The sequence below is a fragment of the Chinchilla lanigera genome, unplaced genomic scaffold, assembly GCF_000276665.1.
Source record: "Chinchilla lanigera isolate Chin_1 unplaced genomic scaffold, ChiLan1.0 scaffold00008, whole genome shotgun sequence".
NCBI classification, from domain to species: Eukaryota; Metazoa; Chordata; class Mammalia; order Rodentia; family Chinchillidae; genus Chinchilla; species Chinchilla lanigera.
The window spans coordinates 21,665,543-21,677,847 of record NW_004955409.1 but is presented as its reverse complement, the minus strand read 5'-3'; the positions used below and the strand labels follow the sequence as shown (position 1 = coordinate 21,677,847).

The window sequence follows — 12,305 nt, the reverse complement described above, 5'->3', positions numbered from 1 at the left end:
TTCCTTCCTTTTATATGAACAGCCTGGGCTAATTGCCACCGTCCAGCTGCAGCAGGTCCAGGAGATTCCTGCAGGAGTGAACGACACGGGCAAAGAGACAAACAACACAGACCCCAGAGGTCCTTCTGGTGGGCCAGGGGAGCAAGGCTCCTCTGACACAGAGAAATGGTTTTTGCTTTATTATATACTTTTGCAATTACATACGAAACTTGGCAGGTTAAAACAGTTTTCGTTTAGATACAATGAGGTTTCTATTTTAGTTACAGATTCAGACATGGCTGACTGACCGTCCTGCCGGAACCCTAGCAAGATAACATTTTCTAAAGCACATAAAAGGAAGCAAAAAGATCAATCACTAAGTGTTTTTGATTAGGTATAATTTTTCACAGATTGGTTCACTTGTCTACTGGACAACAGGGCCCACATTTACAATATCTCCGTCTAGAGCCAGTTCAGCATACACAGGACCTTCGCCTAATGTTTTCCCACATACTGAGGCCCATGCAAGCGCTCACCTCCTGTCCTGGTGGGTGAACATTGCCACACAGGAGGTAGGGGAATGATGAAAATCTCTGTGGTGGTTTTTACTTCCCCTTTCAACCCTGAAGGGGTGCCTTTCATCCTGGGCTCTAATTCCTTAACTAATTTCAGTTCTAATCCTTCAGGTCTCCAACCATTCTTTATCAATAGCACAGTAAATATCTGGAAAGCTATGATTAATACAGAGTAGAGTCCATACACCCCTCCTATGCGGTCCTTGTTTTGCAGATACCTGCTGCCAGTCCTGACTTTGTCAAGGAACTGGCACTGGAAGGTCTCTGGCAGCTACTGTCACAGTATCCTCCTCGTTCTGTTTGGTGAAAGCCAAGCACCTTCCTGAGAACTATGAAAATAGTAGCTTCACCCCAGAATATGAAATGACACTGTCTCTTCCAGCAGAATCTCAAATGGGAATGATTGTGTCCCTCAGGGGATATTTAGCAGTGTCTGGAGACATTTCTGGTAGTTGAGACAGAGGGTAGAGTTGTGTTACTACCAGCTGGTAGTGGATAGGGGACAAGGATGCAGAGGACACTGCCCCACAAGAACTTACCCAACCAAAATGGTCATAGTGTGGAGGGTGAGAAACTTCTTGTGGAGGAGAATATCAAAATCAGTGCAAAGTTTTACTAGCCAACACAATAAATTTATAGGAGTATGTTACTGAAGTTCGTAAACATCATAAGTATCCTTTAGAAAAACATCCTGTAGAAAAAACTTTCAGTTAATTTGGTGACAAATTTCTTGTGGAATGACTCCTTTTTCCTGTTGGTCTATCTGTTCTATTTAAATAGTTAAAAATAAGCTGCACCCTTGAATTGTATTTTGTTAATTAAAAGTATTGCTCAAGTCTTATTTTGCATATCTAAAAACTCAGGAAATCTCTTTATGAAAAAAAACTGTGTTTACTGAGTACATAGAGTTAGTCTGCACAGCTGTCAAGCTCTATATGCAATTTTCTTTCCTTCCTATTTTGTAAGTCAATTTTATTAAAACAGCTTTGAGATGTCTCAAGTTTATCAATCCTATTGACTTGGAATATATTAGTTAAAATTATTGAAAATCAAGGTTTGAGTATATTGAAGCTCCTGAAGAATTTAGTGTAAAAGAAGTGACTTAATTTATCAATGCCAAGAGGCTGCGAAACAATGACAGACTTGTTTAGCATCCTAAATCTGTGCTACAGGTACAATTTATCATCATACTCTGCCAGAAGATCCATTGTGTGACATAATTAAGCATACTCGCTATGTATGGATTCATCAGGTATTCTGTCATCTAATAAGCTGAGATTGTGAAGTGTTTTGGCTACCTTATACTCTCCTTAGATCAGTGATTTTTCAGTTGACATCTTATTTTAAATTCCCGAACAGAAAATGGATGAAATTTGAGTTACTTTTGTCGTAAAGAGGGAACCTGAATTGGCTCTTGAAGCAGCTCCAGGGCACCAATGTAGGAGCTATGCTTTTTGTTGAAAATACTTTGAAAATTGCTGGCTGAGAGTCATAGGGACATGTCAGGATTGCTTTGTCACAGAACTTTAGTTCTTCTTCTTTTTTTTTTTTTTTTTGTGGTGCTGGAGATCGAACCCACGGCCTTATGCATGCAAGGTAAGAGCTTTACCACTGAGCCACATCCCCAGCCCAGAATTTTAGTTCTTATGGCATCTGTGTATTCATTTTATGGGGAAAAAAGATGAGACCCTCTTTTGGCTCTAAATCTTCTCTAACTACGATCCCCTTTCTGTGCTCCTTTTTCTAGAAAAGTTATCAAAATATTTGTTTGTACATTTTTGCTTCCATTTAACCCACTTCTAAAATTACTTAATTTGTTTCTAGTTTTCCTGTTCCAAGGATACTCTGTTTTAAAGATTTCCAGCCACGTCACTAGTGCTAAGACTGCTTGTCACTCGCCTCTTAATGTTCTGTCTCTCAAAAGCCATTGGCCACGCCGACCCTCCTTGCAACAGTGCCTTCATTCTCCTCTGCTCACTGGCTTCCTGCCTTGCCCTGCATGAACTGTGAGAGTTCTTCAGGACCTCAGCTTCCCTGCACTTCCCTCCAAGCTCAACCCTTCAGTTGTCTTATTCATATCTGTGAGTTTCTACAAACCCCACACTTTGCTGAGCACCGTGCCTCTGGCCAGTCCTCTTCTCTGAGCCCAGACCTGCGCCCTCACCTGTGGACTTGACACATTGTCCTCTATGTCTGCTCTTCTCTGGTCTGTCTCACCTAGGTAAACAGCACTGCCGCCTAGAGGGTGGCTCTGGAAAGAAACTCAGGAGACATTCTATGCTCCTCACCTGGTCTGGCCACACTGGGCTTCAGAAACCCTTGTACTTTCACCAGGCATATGACTCCAATATTTCCATATATCTCAGTTTCTTGTGGGACCATGTTTTGCTAGGTCTGCCTCATATCTCACACCAAGTTCTTTTTTCTGTTCCTACTCTTTTCCCACCCTCATTTATTCTCCACAAGGCCCCTGGTGTGGTTTTCAAATATCAAATTGATTATGTACATTTCCTGCATAAATTCTCACACGGAGTACTATTGCATTTAGAAAGAAATTGAACTTCCAAAACATGGTCTTGGACCCCGCCTGATTCTCCAGTTTCTCTCTGGTTAATGCTTTCTGGTATTGATTTGGGGTCTTTTGGAGGGGCCAAGGTTTTTCACTTCAAGGGAGCTTTTCATTTGAAAAATTCTTCTCCCCAGGTCTTTGCATTCCCAGTTCTTTTGTATATTTCAGATCTTAGTCTAAAAATCATCATCCTAATATATAAGTATTCACTATTCACTATTTTAATTTTTTTTTACCTGTTTATTTATTTTCTGATTTACTAGAATGTAGGCTTTGTGACAGGGAATTTGTCTGTCTCCTTTGCCTGGAAGCTGGTAGACATTACCATACATTTGATGAATATATACAAAATTATTAGCAGGGTTTTATGCTTTGTGTCTGGATGTTTCTCTAAAGCCTCAGGCAGTCCTGGGGGGCAGGCCTTTTGGAAGTGGCTGAATCTAGAGTTTGTGGTTTGTTCACTGTCTAATGCTGGGACTGGCGGTGTGAGTGCAGCACCTGCCCTAGGGCAGGTAGCCTGCATACAATATAAGGCAGGGGAAGAGGCTTGCTCTTCCCCTTTTGGCTCTTGTCGTTTTTCCTGTCTTCTGCTGCCATGAACTGTTGCCCCTCTGCTATGCTACCTTTCCTTAGAACCAGCTGATTATTGACTGAAATCTCTGCAAACTGTGAGCTGAATAAATCATTCCTCCCTTAATTTAGGGGTCATGTATTTTGCCTCAGCAATGAGAGAAAAGTAACTAAGACACAATACGTTGGAAATCTCAGTACCATGCAGGAGGATCATAAGTTTGAACCTAGTCTGGTCCACATAGTGAATTAGTGAGATTCTGTCTCAGGAAAAACAAATTAAAAAGGACTGGGGATGTAGCTCAGTGCAAAAGCCCTGGATTCAATCCTTAGTACTGAAAAAAATACACTAAGTGTTAAAAAATTATGGTAGCAAATAATCAGCAGTTTACTAAGAGAGGCTAGGATAACAGACAGGCATAAAAATGCTGGCTTATACTTCTCGGCTTTGTAGAGGAGGAGATGACTGAGTCGGGGGATATGATAGTATAATAGATAGGCGTTAATGAGGAGTATGGAAGGTCAGGGCTTAGGGTCTAGAAAACAGAATGAGAATGTGGGAGGAGGCTGGAAGCCTGGAAATGTAGCTGGTTGGGAGATGGAGAGTTCTGCCTCCCTGAAGGTGTTCAACTGGACTCTGGATCGCAGCTTGTCTAGAACATGGCACTGGGATTTTCAGATTTACTTTGACTCTTGGTTCAGAGATACTGGGATGCTGGTGGCCCTGGGAATTGATCCCAGAGCTGCTACCCTGTCACATCTCAGATCTTTGAAAACATTTTTTGCTTGGAGACAGGCTCTCATTAACTTGCCCAGAGGGGACTGGAACTTGCAATCCTCTTGCCTCAGCCTCCCAAAGTAAGGGCCCTTTATTTTCTGAGATGCTGGGATTTTGTCATTACAAACTCATTCTTATCTGTATCTCCCAGCATTACTGTGATTATCACTGTGATGTTGCGAGTAGTTCTTTAAGTCACATCTTCTTGGAATCCTCTTAAACACTGTCATATAATGGAGAAACTAAAGAAGAGGAAAAACAATGTAAAACAATAAAGAAGCACTGCATGGAAAATATTTTGATGGCTCCATTTTCAACACACTCACCCCACATGTGTGTAAGGGTGCATAACTAAGTGTGTGCTTTAGGCATTACATTGGTGTCTCAGTCCACAAATTTAACTCATTCTGCGATCGGTAAAAGATGGCCACATCGTGTTTGTGCAAGAGATTGGCCATGGTCGTGCTTGTCACCCACTGCAGAGTTTGCAAACAAAACAAAGTTTTACCAGTCACCCCTGTTTGGGAACCAAATTGCTCGCAAACCAAAGCATTCAGGAACTGAGGTACCACTGTAGTTTCCAAGCCTTTATGCAAATGGAAATAATGGGGCACTTCTATTTATTACATGATCTTAAAGTTACTTTCATCACTGGAGCTGTAAGAGGAGGTCAATTCTTAAACAACTTCCCATATTACATTTTGAACTTCTTATTTTTCTTTTGTGGTGCTGAGGATTGAACCCAGGGCCTTGTGCATGCAAGGCAGGAATTCTACCACTGAGCCATATCCTTAGCTTACCTTTTGAGCTTTGTTTTAACTGCACCATAAACCCACCATCATATCAATTTAATGTTTCCTCTGGAACTTATTGTTGATCTTCAGTTACCAGCTAATGCATTTGGAGGGAGAAATAAAAATAATGCTTAGGACGCTGCAAATATTAACTGGCTACAAACATTAATTGACTTTTGGAGACCATAAAATATCTTAGGCAAGGTCTTTTTATTAAACATAGTGTTGAGAGGTTCAAAGTGTATATTCAACAGAAAAAATAAAATCATATTCCTAAAATTGTTTGTTTTCTTATCAATAATGACTCAGACTTTTATATTACATCATATGTGACTCCATCAACTACAAGGAAAACCTAAGTTTAAACATCTGGAATTGCAAAATTGTATACTTTCTTGGTAAGGGCATTTTCAGAAAATGTAGAATACATAATTTCTCATCTTTTAAATAATGTAGACTTACATACTAATCTGGATGTTATTGATGTGATTTGTCTATGCTTTGAATTTTACTCTGGCTATTTTTTGGATGTTGGCTATAATTTACTTTTTAAAAAATTTTACTGACCCAGACATTCTCCTTTTATTTTGCTTTCTGATATTCTCTTTGTTATCCACTTTTAATTTCACTTCTTACATACTTCTTATATAATTTCACTTTCCTAGGCATCCAAGAGTAATGTATCAAGAAACATTTGCTGAAGTTGGCCACATGAAGCATATTGTACCCTCTCTTTCACTTTACTTCCTTACCCTGTAGAATTTTTTTTAGTGATAGTGTTAGTCACATTACTGTTCCTATGACAAAATACATAATGCAATTCTCTTATAAAGAGAAAAGATTTATTTTGGCTCAGGATTCTAAAGTTTTCAGTCCAAGATCAAGTGGCTTTGGGGCTCTGGGGCGGGCAGGCTATCATGGTGAGAGCGTGAGGCAGAGTCAACCGCTCACTTCCCGAACCAGGGACCTCAGGGGAGAGAATGTACACCCTTTTGTGAGTTTGCCCTTACATCTCAGGACCTCTCACAGGCCCCATCATCTAAGGGTCCTACCGCCTTCCAGCTGTGCTACCCAGGGCAACCTTAACTTGTAGACTTTGGGGGTTGCTCACCCAAGCCCCAGCAGTACTACAGTCTGTATTCCCTTTGTTTTTATTTCTTACTGAAAGTGAAGTTCGCTTGATGGCCATGAATTTCTTTGTTTCTGCCATTTTTCCTACCATTTCCTAAACTTCTCTGTCATCTCTACTTTGTGCAGTGATACTGACTTTATCCCTTATTGCCTGTTGGGGACACTTCTCATTGTAAAGTACTGCATTCTCTCTTTTCTATTGCCTCAGTAAGAAGTTATCTTAAACTTAGTGGCGAAAGTCTAAATGTATTTCCTAATGGTTTTGGAGGTCAAGAGTCTGAGTGGGTCTCACTGAGCTCCAATCAAAGTGTCAGGACTGTGTTCTTTCCAGGGGGCTCTAGAGAGAATTCGCTTCCTTGCCTTTCCCAGCTTCTGTAGACCAGCTGTGTTTGCTGGCTTCTGTCCTCCACTCTTCATCTCGAAAGCAAGCAACTGTGGGCTGAGGATTTCTTGTATCAAGTCGCCCCAGACTGACCACTTGCTCCCTCGTACACATGTAAAGTCTTTCTCTCTTCGAAGTTTGCAATCCGTCCTGTAACCAAGCCTCTCCCCTTTCCATGTCAGTGATTCTCTCTTTCCACGTGGGTCACTCTGGTGGTCCCTGTGTTCCTTTCCACAGTCTCCCCCGCCTCTGAACAATTATATAAAATGTAAGTGTTCCTTTGCCTTTTGCATTTAGAGCATATTTAAAACAAATTGCTTTGAAGTCTAAATGTATTTAGAAAAAATTAGATATGAATTACTATTTCTTCTCTTTATTTAAATTATTTATATTGGATCTGCTCCCTTTCTTTTTCCTTTTTTAAATATATAACTATTTTGATGCCATGTGGGAACATAAGGAACAATATAAGAAATGGAACCACTGCAAGAAAACAGTTTAGTTACTGGTGATTTTGTTTTTTATTCACCACACAATTTTATATGATTTTTGTGATTTTCTAGGACTTGTGCAAATGATTCACACTTGCTCCCTTCTCATTTAGTTTTGATATGAATCTATTTATGTTCTACTAAAGTCTTTCTGTTTTAAAGTATTTTTTTTTCCCCTCCTCATTCTGTTACATATAAACTAGACATTTAGTCCTAACAAAATCTTTCTGAGAATGAAGTTTTGGGTCTCAAAACAGATGCATGGTCTTCACTAATTAAAACTGTACTGTTTCCAAAGTCTTGATCTAATTTCCATTATGTAAGACATATCTATAAATAATAAGTTTGTTACTTGTACTCCATGGTTAATGCTTATCTGATTTCTCTTGGATATAAAGGAGATACAGGGTCTAGACCTAATCATATTTCTATTTTGATATTTGGGATTTATCTTTTTTATGATAAAGAGAAAAGTATATTTCTGACTTCTCTGAAATAAATCAAGACCAAACCTATGTGGAATTTTGAAGCCTGATAAGTAACAAGAATCTTGGGAATTTGGGGGAAGAAAGTAATTTTCTCATAATTTAAATTTGCTTTCTACTGGAAGAAAGACTTGCATATATTTCTGACTATTTCAGTTTATTGAGTTCTGCTTGTTCAGGATAAAGAAGTTCTCTCATACAATCAGTGAAGCCAAGCAGAATGCTACAATTTATGTATTTGTAATGCTACAATTTATGTATTATGTAATGCTACAAATTAAGTATTTCCCCATTATAGGGGATCCCTATCACTGAGAAATAGCTTTTCTATTCACAGCAATGATAGAAAATGACATCCTGCTTTTTTTTCTTTGGGTTATATGAATTCATTCCCTATAAGATCTAGAATATTAGCATTGCTAACTCTTCAGGTTGGCCTCTTGAATTAGGGTCAAATCAAGGAAATGGAATGCATGTACCCATGCTCTCAGAATAAATTGAGACAAAGAGTCAGATCATTTCTTTATTCTCTATACACAGCACAGGCTTAGAGTTTTCCTTAAATCAAATAGAAATATTTATGTTTTTCATGGATTTTTAACTTGTTTTGAGTTGACTTTTATAAAACTATGGAAAAAACTGAAAGTAATTTCACCAGCATAACTTCTGAATGATGATATTGTTCAACAGTCACTGGAAGGAAGGGAGAGGAAAGAGTTTGATAGAATGGATACTAGACGATTTGCCTACAAATGCCAAAAAGATACCATTAACTGGTAATTTGCAACTGGTTCATATGTCAGATATCATAGAATTGAGCCTCTAGCTGGCATGTGAACAACAGAATCTCTATTTTTAGTTTCTGATACTTCTATCACATGCAGATGAGAATTGGTAGGCTCAGACATTTATCTAGAAATAAAGAGAGAGTTTTTCCTTTCTGACTCAGTTAGAAAGTTGATGCTAAAATCCCCCAAGGTGTGGATTGTGAATCCAAGTGTATCCACACAAAACTGTCTTTCATTTAGGTCTGCCTAAAAAAATCATCTTTCTAACTGGAGCTGGGGGTATAGAAGCTCATGCCTCTGGCACAGCTGAGAAGGAGAATAAAATCAGGAGTATGCAAGGTTTAAGAAATGTAATATTATTTTCAATTTGAATTGTCTGTACACAAGGAAAAAGGACTATTTAGAAAATATTCCTGCTTGGATAAAAGCAGCTACTCCTAGATGGTTAAAAATAATAACATTTGGAAAGCTGAAAATAGCTTAGCTTTTGTACAGGATTCAATGGACTACATGGAACAAATACTAGAAGGAAACTTCAGGAGGATAGAGTTAGGTGACCAGTGATAAATGAATTAATGGAAGAATGAAAATTCTAATTTCTTTTGGTATCTTCAGATCTCAGGCAAGTTTTTTGATATATATATGTGTGGAAGTAGGTTTGAAGATACCAGTTTGGGAGAGATTTGGCACAGTATTTTTTTCCAACAAGCTTATGAGTTCTCTTTAACCAGATATTTGATGGAAACTTGGTGAGAATCTTGTATATGGTCACTAGATAGGCTGATAACACATTCACTGAAGTAATGTGATTTGTTTTGGAGGCAAAGTTTTCAGAGTTTCATGTACTTATTCAATAAATACATGTTTCTTGGATACCTTCTCTGTTGCAGGCAGTGGATAGCGCCCCAGGCACGAAGGACGCTACAGTGAATATTCTTACACATATGTCCCTCTGGTTTGGGGGGTGTAGTCATGCAAATGGCTAAAAATCAACATATAGTAAGAGTTCTAATGGACCAAGGGCGATGCATCACAGAAGCAGGTAAGATAAGAATCAAAGCCGGATTTGAGAGGTTATCAAAAACTGACGGAGGAGGTGCCATTGCTGCTGAAATCTTACTGTTAAGTAGGAGGCAGCCAGAAGGCGGAGGCAGAGAGGGATTGTTCCAAGCGGGGGAGCTCGGTGAGTCTCGGAACTGAAAGCACTTTGGACGCAGAGTAAGGGGAGAGGAAGTCTGCGACTGACATGATGGCAGGCCAGGCACAAAAGGGCTTAGAAGGCCACTCTACGGAGCCCAGAATTTATCCTTAGCGTATAATTAGAATAGCAATTGAAAAAAATGAGCAATAGGGGACAGCATAAGAAGAATCCATTGAACACTTTTAAGAAATGGAGCTACATAATTAGACTTGTGATTTGGAACTCTTTCCCTGGCTGCAGGATGACAAACAGATGGAGATGGCTCAAGACGAGACAAGCAGACGGTGGCGGCCTAGCGAGAGGCAACCACACCCCAAAGCTGAGAGCTGGATGTGGAGGCTGGAGGGCATGGGTTGATTGAGGACATTGTTATGAGAACAAACGTGTAGATCATGGTAGTTAGGTGTAGAAGAAGTTCACGAAGGACCAAGGGGTTCGAGGCGCCTCCCAGGTTTCTGACTTAGTGGATCGGATAGTGCCATTTCCTGCAGAAGGAGGACTAGGATAAGGTAGAAAACAAGTTCAGCTTTAGGTATGTTAAGTTTAAGTACCTGTGGGGTAATTAAAAAAACTGTTCAAGAGTCAGTTAAATCTGTAAGACGGAAGCTCACAAAATGATCTGATGAAAGGTACACATTTGAGAGCCACAGCGTAAGAGTGAAAATAGCAACAAGGAAGACTGATCCAGGTGCCCAGGGTGAACATGTAGAATCTCATACAGGATCCTTGATATCGCTGTTTTTATTTTTTTATTTTTTGTTCAGTGCTAGGAATAAAACCCATGACTTCACACATCTAGGCAAGTTCTCTGCCACTGGGCTGCATCCACAGCCCTGGAGAGACACTGGTTTTTAATAAATGGACAAAAAAGGGTAATGGGCCAAGGAGATAGAGGAGGATGATCAAGTAGGTAGGAATATCGAGATAGTGTGGCTGTGATACATACGATACCTTCAGACATAATAAGGTGCTTTTGGGAATTTAAAAAATAAAGAGTGTGTTGCAAAGGGAGCTGAGAGAAGAAAGTGTTTTGAGGAAAACTCAGCAGAGGCTACACTACAGCAAGAGAAAGAAGGGGCCACAATAAGGCGTGGTCGGTAACTGTGGAGAGAGCAGATTCTGTGGAGTGATGGGGCAAAAACCACACTGGTAAAAACAAGGAGAAGGCAAGGGTATGTGTGCCGCTTTAGGAAAGCGGGGTGTGAGGACAGCAGAGGAATGGGGTGGTGCTCATTAGACAGGGATGGATCTGCTACAAGGTGCGTGTGCTGTGGATGTGTGAGTGTTTTGTGTGTTTTAATCAGTGAGGTGGAAGTGTATTAAAATGTAGATGGAGAGGTGAGACTGAAGGTGAAGTAAGAGAGCAGAAGTAGGGTTGGATAATGGAAAAGAAAAAGATCCCTGAGGTGAAAAGGGGGTTAGGGTCCCAAGAACAGCTCTGCTGCAGCAGGGGTAGGACCAAATTTAGGCAAGAGAAAGTAGCTTGGCTGAAACAAATGGTAGGGGCAGTGGCAAGCATAGGTTTGAAAATTTTAAAAAATGTTCAAGACAGAGGCTATGGGAAATAGAAGAGAGATAAAAAACAAAAAACAAAAAACCAGCCAAACAGAGCCTCACAGATGCACACCAGTACCGAACTCCCTAATACAAGCTGAATGCCATGAAATTATCTTGACACAAATATGATGATGTGATTTTCTTCTCCAGCAGTGTCTGAGACCTGAGTTTAAGCAAGGAGATAGCAGACTTAGTAGGCATTTTCCAGCTGGATCTGGGGACAAGGTAGATGGGATATTTATAAATAAGTGTCTGAAATCTCACTGAGGCACTTCTGCAATTTATTTTGTTTTTATGCCCTCAAAAGAACTTTGAGAAACTCTCATCCTCTCATACATTTTAAAGTTGAAATTAAAAGTTTAAAACACATAAAGTAAGATAGTTGCAGAGGATGTGTTTTGTCATGTATTTTATGTAGCCTACAGAAGTTAAATATATTTTTATCCAAATCCTGGAGTTGTAGATTGAGCTCATCCAATTTATAGATCATGCACTTCAGATAATCAGGCTTCATTGTAAAACTAATCAGGTAAATCAGGGTTACTTTTCATTAGAAAATGTATGATTTCACTTTGAAATTCCTATACTTGTGCATCTGCCTAACACCTTTCCAGCAAGACATGTTAATTGATGGAAAGACGAACTGATTGTTACGTCGGGGGCGGGGGGGGATGGATAATACTAGACATGGATGGGGAGATTCTTACCTTGAGCTTTCCTTTGGATGAAACAAGGCTCACTCGACCCTTCTTTATGACAGTTTTTTGTTTTCGCTTTAGTTTCAAGATGGAGAGTGTTATTCTAATGAAAATTGAGATCTGGACATTCCTTTTTTTTTTTTTTTTACACATTGGAAAGACTTTGTGCCCACACTTCAGTTGAAGATCACCATTTGACTGGCTCAAAGCTAGGTCAGGATAAAGAAAGAAGGTGGGAGAATGTGAGGAACAAGGGTTGACAAGGACTTCAAGATCTTCTACTTTCAATATTCACAGTTCTAATATT

General features: G+C 39.6%; 1 pseudogene; it reads right to left on the bottom strand.

The window, feature by feature from the left end:
* Positions 1–12,305, bottom strand: part of LOC102007523 — a 76,733-nt pseudogene that overhangs the window by 36,875 nt on the left and 27,553 nt on the right.